Source organism: Ruditapes philippinarum, unplaced genomic scaffold (assembly GCF_026571515.1).
Source record: "Ruditapes philippinarum isolate M1 unplaced genomic scaffold, ASM2657151v2 ctg395_1_1_1_1, whole genome shotgun sequence".
Taxonomy (NCBI): domain Eukaryota; kingdom Metazoa; phylum Mollusca; class Bivalvia; order Venerida; family Veneridae; genus Ruditapes; species Ruditapes philippinarum.
Window position 1 is genome coordinate 389,783 of NW_026858316.1, and position 9,842 is coordinate 399,624.

Consider the following 9,842-nt stretch of genomic DNA (forward strand, 5'->3'; position numbering starts at 1 on the left):
ACAATAGAAAGCAGAAAAGAGTTCCCGATATGTGACCTGACGTTACTGCCACATTGTCAGATACACGTGTTCTTTACTTTAGCTTAATTTGCCTATCGTTAAGTATAAGGTAACTTATTTTATACATTTTAATAAGATATTGAAAAATATCAGTGAGATTTTAATCACTTAATTAAAACTGTTCGAAACTAAGCTGCATTATTTGGTCTAGTTCTATACATAAAAATATGAAGTATACATAACGGATAAAGGCTGTCATGACGTTATAAATAACGTTATGAAAGTAACATAAATTAGATTAAATTAAAAAGAAAGCTAAGAAATGACGTGTGAGATAAAATCAAAATTTGTAAGGTTTTAGTGAGTATTGAATTTATCTTATTTTGAAATCAAAGGATTTCTTAATTTGCGTTAAGTTTCACTTGTAAGTGAGGTCCATTCGCTAGTCACTAAAAACAAATAAATATACCCTATGCGTGGTATGGCCTTATTTTCATCCAATGTTAACTAGTATAATGAAATTGACGGTAAAAAGTCAAACACAAAATTGATGACACCATTTTTCTTGCCGTTTCCATTTCTCCCAATTTTTTGTATTTATCTAACAAACTTTTAAGCAAACGAGGTAGACATTTAAAATCAACTTGCAAATGTTTTACATCTTAAGTTAAGAGTAAACATATTTAGTGGATTTCGTTTCAGACCCAGATACAGTCCAAAATGCAAGTGTTGTCAAGCAAAGTGATTCCTCCATACATGTCAGTGTTTATTATGATGGTAACAATAGCGACAATATAACATATGCTTTAACTGTGCAGTCAAGGCACGAACTTATTGCTAATACTAGCTGCGGGCAAACTAGTGACATGCTCGTTTTCTCAAATCATTCCTTATTCGAAATCAAGAAACTTAGAAGTGGAACATATTATACAATAGAAATATACTCCTGCTTCAATGGCTTGAAATCGCGACAGCCCTATGTTTTAAAAACTGTTACAAGTAAGTTTCTGTTATACAAGAATTTAAAAAAGAAATATTTAAATCGTCTCAATGGAGTGATTAATAGTTTTAATTGTGACTTTTGTTCAATAGAGTTAGAGGTAACTTAGTGCGATGACAATATAATAAAAATTGTAATAATTGAATACATAAATTTTATTTTAACAATTGCTTGATAAATTAGTACATTATGTATTGATATAATTCTACTCTAATTTCTTTTTTTAACAAACTATCATTATAAATATATGAAGGTTTATGGAATTTTGGTACATGTAGATAATTTCTTTTTATGTGTTTGCAACATTTTCAGAACCTGAAACTCCAACTGTAAGTATCATAGATGTCACTGAGCATGCGTTAACCGCACGTTGGAATGTTTCTTCTGCTAATCCAGCTGTAAATCTCACAATTGACATTTCACCAACGCCAAATAACTCAAGAATAGAATTTCCAGTCTACAAGGGTCAAAATGTCACAGGAACTTTTATTTTTCCCGGGCTGATTGCTGGGAAATTGTATACAGTTACTGTTTATGGTATAATAGAAGCTGCAGAAAATGATTCACACAGCATAGTAAAAAGTGAAAATGTTGGTGAATCTTATACATACACAAGTAAGAAGACTTGCATACAATGTTCAGTCGAATAATTTTTCCTTTGACTATTTGCAGTTTTAAGACGATGTAGCTAGAACTATATAAAACCAATAAATTACTGATAAGAATATTTTGAAACACGTACAATGGTTTAATTACGAATTCGTTTCTTTACAATTTATTCTAAAAGACCAATGTAATGAACTACAGTGTCTAGTTCGGATCACATAAAACATGTGAAAGAAACTTGTGAAGCATTTCGTCTTTCGGACATGGGGAGACTCATGTCTTCCGAAAGATTAAATGTAGATCCGCTCCTCTCGACATTTTGATACAATTTCAAGAAGCAAATTTTATAAACAGTTTCTCTTTAATGGCGACATAGATTTCGTTGGTGATTTTTTGTTTACTATGCATAAACAAAGGCAAAATTAGGCAGCGATAGAATTGTAGCTCCATTTGATTAGCGCTCGCCTCGTCCGTTTCATGCAAGGTACTCAAGGAATCATTTGTACGGAGCCCTTTACAAACCTAGTTTATTGTTGACGCGTGTATTCTTTTTTGTTTTTCAGCAAAATTATAAACTTATTTGTCAATAAAAATGAATAAGCATACTGTCACTTTAGGGTTCCATGCCATCGAGATTTTTCGAAGCATATTCACATTCAATACGCCAAAGGTAGTGCATGGTTTTGCGAGATCATTTTGATCGGTTTTAAAATCAAGTAGTTACAATGGTTTCTTGAAATAGTCAGTGTATTATTATATCTTTGCCACGATATAATTGTTTATCATTAAAAAGTAATATTAAGTCAGTGTGGTTTATGTTATATCTTTGCCAGTATATATTGTACATCATAAACAAAAGTTTAAGTAATTGAAAATGTTACCAAACTGACAAATACTATATTTTTACTTGATTAGGACCAACTCCTGCAGACATAAAACTAACGAATTCCTCAGAATCAAGTATTGAATTTCATGCGAGCAGTGAAAGTAATTTCACAGAATTATTGGTAATCAGCGATAAATTTGATAATAACAATACAGTAATAAGCATAGAAGATGGCAAATGGGTAGTGAGAAATTTGACGATGGGAACGAATTATACAATGAAATTTTACACTAGGATTGGTAATCAAACTAGTACAAATTACACAGCTATCGAAAATATATTGACAAGTAAGTTTCTTTTTATTTTTGTCAATTTTTATTGAGATCATCGCCATATATTTTACTGTTGTCTCCTTATGTAAAGCGATATATTATCTAAATATTAAATTTTATGTGAATTTAATTATGTACGCTTATATGCTATTAAAGTTCTTATCTGTATATTGGTTAATTTTAAGGACCTGGACCTCCTCAAGATGTACTTTTGTATGATCTGAAAGAGAAATCGTTTTCAATTAGCGTTACAAAACCCCAAGAAGGATCTTTAAGCGACTATTGCTTGCTTGTCACCAACAGCACTGGGATGATATGGAATTGGACTTGTTTTCCATTTTCGGACAGTTTTAACCACACGATTGGATGTTTGAGTGGAGGAGGTTTATACAAGGTTTATGTAACTACGAAATGGAAAAATCTATGGTGTAATAGAAACATAAGTAACCAGACAAACACAAGTAAGTATGCATGTACGTGTATTACTTAAGGGCATAAAGATCGTATGGAAATTCTTCCTTTTACCATTAGCTGCAGCATGAATTACAACTCTGTATAAAGCACTCTTTAAGACACGTAAGGTACGACTTTGGTCGAGTGAACTATTTTACAATGACAGCGAAACTTTAAGTTTGAATCCCTGAAAAAACAGTGATTGGTGCGGTATGTTCTATTATGTCAAAGGCTGAGGCTTATTCTGTAACGCTGTCTTTACTTATAAAAATTATTAATAGAAACAATAGTTAGCCCACAAGGAAACAAAAGAAAAGAACAATAGAAATAGCTCATAAACCTGAAAAATTGGTACGTCCGTCCATCTGTCCAGTCTTCCGTCCGACCGCATTAAGCTTTTCCGGCCTTCACAGGTCAAACTATTAGTGGGATTTCAACCAAACTTTACAGGGGTGATCAGTACCATATCTAGTTGTGCATATCTTATGTACGTTTGGCTTCGCTGCACAAACTAACTGCCATATCTTAACTAGAAAAATCTTGTCCGGCCTTCACATGTCAAACTACTAACTTTATATTGTCTGTTCGTGTGAACTTGGAATATGGTTACAGGTTCTCAGAAAATGTTTAAGTGTCTGTATACTCAGAAAATGGTTTTATTGAAAATGGTTTGTTCATGTGAACTTTGATTTGGGTTATATTGTATTTCTGTAAATGACCATAATGTTTGAACATTTCAGTTCAGACCTTCGATATAATTTTTTTTTATGAGAATGTGGAAAACAATGTTATTACATCTGTCCGTATAAACTTCGTAAATGGCTACATTGTCTGTTTTTATGACCTCAGAATGTTATTTTGTCAGTTTACAGGAACTCAGGAAATAGATTAAATGTAGGAATGTGTATAAAATCAAAAAATAGTTAAAGTGTCTGTTAATACGATAACAATGTGTATGTACATACAATCAGTCTTTATATATGGATTTACCTTATGTAACTTCAAAACAATGGTTATTTAAATAATGTTTATATTAAATCAGAAATGGTTATATTGTATTCTATCAACACACAGTAAATATACACAATGCATTACATTGGAACTTAGGTACTTTGTTTATACTCACTTAGAGAAAATATTTATTATATGTCATTCTATGAATTTTAGAAAATGTTTAATTGTTTGTTTATACAAATTTATAAAAACCAGATAAAACAGCGCTTGTTTTATCTGGTTTTTAAAAAGAAAAGAATGGGACAAGTCGCTACATTTTTATGCTAAACGCCTTGAATAAAAAGTATAACTGATGCCAGTGTTTGCACGTTTTAGATCCGACGTCAATTTAATGTATTCTAGCCAAAATCAATGCTTCACATGTTATTAATATAACGATATGATTTGAAATAAAAAATATATCTCCAGATATCTACCAATTAAATGAACTAGTTTCGTTTCGCCTAGCTTAAATTAAGTTTTAAAATATAGAGAATGAACGGTTAAATATGCTTTCAAATTCATGATAAAACCACTATAATACGGTTAAAGATATAAACCTTCAAGTACGTTCTGATACATTTCTAATTTAATGATATATACATCATTCATTCATTTTAAAAAAAAATCATACTGACTCGAATGATTTTATGTATAAGATGAGATGATGTAAATGAATTAAACGTACAATTATTAAAATCTATTATACAGGACCACCGCCACCAGCAAAGGACGACCTAGTTATCTTCAATATTCAAACAGAGTCAGCAAGTATTAACATTACAAATAAACATTGGGGCAAATATGAGATTAACTATAAAAATGTTAATAAAACATTAAACGATACAGATTTTCCATATTTGATAAACGGCTTGAAAACAGGAACACAATATACAATCGACATATTTTCGTTTGTAAAGAATTTACGAAGTGAAAGACATTCCAGCGTGATCACATTTACAAGTAAGAATTTCCGATTTTTAGTTAACATTTTGTATTTTCCTATTTAAGCAAGGTTAATTCGATTTGACATACGTATGTGTTAAAATGTTCTGAGAACAATAAATGGGGAAAAAATATTGAACGCGTACAGATGTCCAGAACGAAGAAATTCTTACCACGTTAAAGGTTAGTTATTAATATCCGGTTGAGATAGAGTTAGTTGACGTTTCATGTTTTTGAAAAGCGTGTATCTTATTCATCTTTCTTGTTTAAAATAATTGCCCGCACATTGGTACATTAACAGAAAAGAAGCAAACATTATTTTTTAAAGCCGTGCTATGCTCGCTTATCGTAGTGAGCATGCTCTCCTTATAACATAAAACTTTCAGTATCTTAAATGTTAAAACTGTACATTTTGTTAAAAATTATTTACTGAGTTGTTTTTTTAAATATTCATTCACCCTATATAACATGTACGAGCATCACAAAAATAATTCGGTAAAGCACAATTTTATAACTTTGAACAAAACGCATTAGACGACTGTAACAATAGAAAGAATTTTAACATCTGCAACACACTTATTTTTAAGTCATTTTGATTGTTTTTTCTCAACATCAAATAAGTCTTTTTTAAATTTGTAACATTTATTATTCGAATATTGTTTAAACTGCATGCCTCAAAATGAGCCTAATATTTCAAGAAAATCGAAGCAAATGAACTAAGAATATAATAAAGATAAAAATATTCGCAACTCAAGAAAAATTAATTTACATACAAAAATATGCAATTAATGTTTTATTATGCAGTATCAATCAAAATATTTCTACAGTTTGACTAGCGCTGGCGACGGGGACTTTTGGAATAATTAAACCTTTTACTAGTGACTTTTGTTGATTTCTAGTGATTTAAAAATTGTGTAAATTACTTTCTTTGTTCACTTGATTATTTTTTTTACTTTTAATACCTCTTGCTTTAAAATCTATCTTTCGGCAAATAAAACAAACTCATTTCTTGACAGTAAACAAATTCTAAAATGAACTGAACTAAGACAATACCAGAGAAACAATATAATATTTGCACTTTTGCCTTATTAAAATCCCACGCAACTGCTTCTATCTATTTCTTAAGCGACTTACAAATCGGTCCATTTAACTTGAACTTAACAACTATGTACAATGTTAATAAAATATCACGGTAACAAGAGTAATCACATGATTACAGTGAAAAAAATTAATAGGCTTGTTTTAATCATGTAAATACAGTAGTTTGTCAATCTTTATTTTAACATTATTCTATATATTGCTAGCCTTTTCACTCTGTCTGTATTTTAATTAATTCACATACTTATACGTTAGATTAAATATATTAAGGAATATTGATTATCCTCTATTGTCTGTTCTAATGTAGGACCTGGAAAAGTTCAACATTTGCAAGTCAATAAATCGGCTACCACAAACACGTCATTGTTTTTACAATGGGGAAAACCAGAGGGGCATTTCGACAAATTTGAAGTAAATGGTACATGCATAAGTCCTAATATTGAAAAACCCAGATATCCGCCCTTTCGCTTTAACGTTAGCACGACATTTACAAACTTAACATTGGATCCTGGAACAATTTGTACTGTCGACGTGGCTGTCATAATAGATAATGCAGAAAAATGGGGATATTTATACGGAAGTCGAACACTAATACTGAATATTGGAACAAAGGAATCAGGTAAATATTATTTATTTTTGCATTAATCATTACATCAAAATTATAGATGCTGCAGAGGTAATGAATGCTTATTGTACTTATTAATTTGCATCAACAGTAAAATAAATAATGAAATTTATATTTGACAAAATTATACGTCTATAATGATGGAAGAAGATACTTAATTTTCTAATATTTCTAAATCGTATTGAGTCAGTAAATGCATGTCAAAAATAAATGTGAGCGTTTATCTTGCTTGTAGAGTTTAAAAACAAATGCCAAATTGTATTACAGCCCCTGGACATGTTGCAGTGAAAAGCTGGTCTACTAATGCAAGTAGTATTTACTTTTCTTGGAGGAGTCCAAAGAAACGGAATGGTGTCATTCGAAAATATAGGGCTTATGTCATTGATGAATATAAAAAGTGCAAAGAAGGTACATACCAATATCTGTGCAATGAATACTCAGGGGAAGGAGAATATGAGGTATTTTTATTCATTTCGTAAAATCTTCAAAACATCAAAACGTAATTTGTGACATACCTAAAAAACAAAAGTATTATATTTATTGTAAAAAAAAGGAAAGTGACATTCATTATAAGTATATCGTTGTAAACAACAAATGGAAAAATATGACAACTTTTAGTGTATGAAGAAACAATACATATTGAGGGTTGTTCGAAAAAGTGTTTTATGTCCTCTTTATTTCATATAATTACCCCTCATTTTTTTCGCAATGTTAATTTCCCATAGGCCTCTGGGAGTTATTCTTCCTGTTAATGCAAGTGTATCACGTGACTAAGAATTTTGTACTGTTACATGGGTTACAGTATTTTTAACAAAATAATTTCTGGTCACATGGTCTATTTACTAAATAAAATGAAATAAAACGTTAAAGACGTTAAACCCCTATAGGACAACAACATCTTCTCTGGAGTAACTATGACATCCATAAAATTTAGTTGTTTGCACCTTGTGTTTTTCTCGTATAAAATAATTTTTTATTGAATAGTCAAAAAGTAAACATCCGTTTTTAACGAGAGAAATTGCAATGTAAATAATTTTGTGACAAACTGGAATATGCAGACGATTGAAGCATTCAACAAAATATTACTTAACAATTTTAATCAGTGAAACGTTACAGATATGGTGGACAGACGTAGGATATCATCGTTCTTTTGTCAAAAACCATGCGAAGAATATTCTGGAAACAGAAGGATCAGATTTCACTGATCATAACCGTATAAATGGGTTAGTGTTTTGTTTTCTAAATAAAACACAGCTTATTGTATGTTTATGACTAGTAGATATTATCACTTGCTTAAAGAATAAAAGAAAAAGAAAACTTCTCAAGTACAGTAGACCTAAAGTAAACTTAAAAGGTAAGGACAGTTCAGTAGTTGTTACTCTTGGTTTAGTTTTGTTACAATTAGATTTAGTTGAACGCAGTATTTTTGTTCGGGGTAATAAAATAAATAACACATGGGTTTGTGAGTAACAGTAAAAATATCATCCATCGTAAAAATACTGTTAACCTCGGCTACGCCTCGGGTAACAGTATTTTCCTCGGGATGATATTTTTACTGTTACCCACATACCCATGTGTTATTTATATATTAGTTACTGCAGTTTTGCGGTCAAACCACGTTATAATTATTACGAATAAAAGATTCATGCGCATATTATGAAAACATATTCACACCAAAAGTCCAAAGATACATACATTCTTAGAACAGCAAATTAGTTACTCTGGTTGTGCACGTTTCTTAAAGCTGAGAGTAATACATAATTTCAGTGTGTTAAAAGAAATCATTTGATACCGTGTTAAAACTAAAACATTTACAAATATGCTTCTAACAAGTTTCTGTTCTTCTTGGGTTTTTCTTTTAAGTTACTAAACAGAAAGACACATAGGTATGGAAACATTTTATTTTATCTTTTGCATTTTCGTGTTTCTATGAGTCTGTCTGCTATGTAATGTTATTAGTTTATCTTCCAAGTAGTAGTATTTTTTAGGTGTGTTATAATAAAAAGAATGATGAAATCGATCCTCTACCAAATGTGTGTGATGATTCTCGTAACTGTATACATAATGAGACGTGTTCAAGTTTGAAACAAACTGTATCAGACTTACATCCTTATCGTAACTATTCTGTCAAAATTCAAGCATTCACATCTTGTTGGGGAGAACTACTGACAACTGTTATCCAGACAAATATAACTGGTAAGTAATACTATTTGGATTAGTCATTTGATTCTTTTGACTTGGTATGCTTAACTTGAAAACTACTGGCCGTGGTTATATTGCTAAAATGCACTTAATTCATCAAGTGATACAAATTTGGTCATAGAACGGTTGTATTTGTCATTGTTTAATATGTCTTGTTATCTTACATTCTATTCCGTTTGATTCTAAATTTGCAAATGCATGTTAAATGTGTCTATTTGAAACTATGTTTTACATTTGAAGTTTTATAAGCAGAATGGGAGAATTTTTAAAAACAATTTTATTATATGAAATTCGAAGTTTCGGTTTGGTTGAGTCTTTAACTAAAGGGTTATAGAAAAGTGCGATGTTCATTAAAGGGACTCTTTAGGACTTTAATATAATGTACATGTATAATAAAGAATATAATAAAAAAATATATGTGTATCATAAAATTTTCTGTTATTTTTTTCAGTTACAGAATTATCAGCTAGGGTCTTTGTCAGAGAAGTCCCTTAATATTTCAGATTCATTTACAACATCTGATACAAACCTTAAGTTTTGATAAATGATAATTAAGATAACACATGTTGCAGCAGATCTTATTTGCTAGCTAAATATTGATATTCACTAATTTTACACTGTTTTAGAAACAAATGTCACTTATTGTACGTTAATTTTTATAAATAGATTGAAAACGTTTTTGACACTTGAAACAACTTGATTCTTTAGGCGATGAAGGAAAACATGTAGGTAAAAAGCATAGTAACCACGTGTTACTGTCCT